Genomic DNA, 824 nt, shown 5'->3' with positions numbered 1-824 from the left:
GTGAAGTGTGTGATGGTTATTTGTTTGGTACTCGAGAATGAGAGAGAACGGAACGAAAGAAAATCATTTCCCGAACTTCCAGCGTAGAGTCCAGTGTTAGTCACACAAAGGTATTGGCAAGGGCTATTCGTAGTGTGTTGGTTTCGCATGTAAGGGAAAGGGAAAGTTTTGGGTTCAGAAAAACTAAAAGTTAAATCATTTTGTGCTCCCTTTTTGTACAGAAACGTTTTACTTTTCTTTGAGTCTGCCATTGTGTGCATAAATATGTGCATGTATATAAATGCGTGTTGCTTGCAGTTGGTTTATACTCTCAACTCAAAATTTGTTTATGGTATTATTGCTTTAAGTATTCCTTCATGATGTAATTTGCTATCATTACTCTTAGTAGGTCTGTGGGAATATTTTTCTGTGGGCTGCGGAGATTCCCCCGTCGCAGATAAATCATCCTACTACAAAGTTATGCCTTGGGAATAATAGATTTAGAAGACAAAAAATTGATAGGTATGGATAGGTAGAGATAAAAAGATGAATAAATAGACAGAGAAAGAGGGACAAGAGCACCTAAAACATATGCTAATCAGAAGCTCTCCGGTTTTCCTGTTATGCAGACCAAAAGGAACGGGTTTGCCGAGAGGTGGTGGCACACGTGAATGGGGGTTTTAAAAAATGGGTTGGCTAAGATTGTTAAAACGCCCCGCAAAGGATATGAGAAAGGATTGAAAATTATCATTAATTGATTTCAAGCTGAGACACTGAAGGTGGTTGTTAAAGTTCAATTTGTGTTAAATATTTAGCGATCGACGTCACCTTAAAGATTCGTTAAC

This window comes from Penaeus monodon, chromosome 29 (assembly GCF_015228065.2).
Source record: "Penaeus monodon isolate SGIC_2016 chromosome 29, NSTDA_Pmon_1, whole genome shotgun sequence".
NCBI classification, from domain to species: Eukaryota; Metazoa; Arthropoda; class Malacostraca; order Decapoda; family Penaeidae; genus Penaeus; species Penaeus monodon.
Note: the sequence above shows the minus strand (reverse complement) of the source record.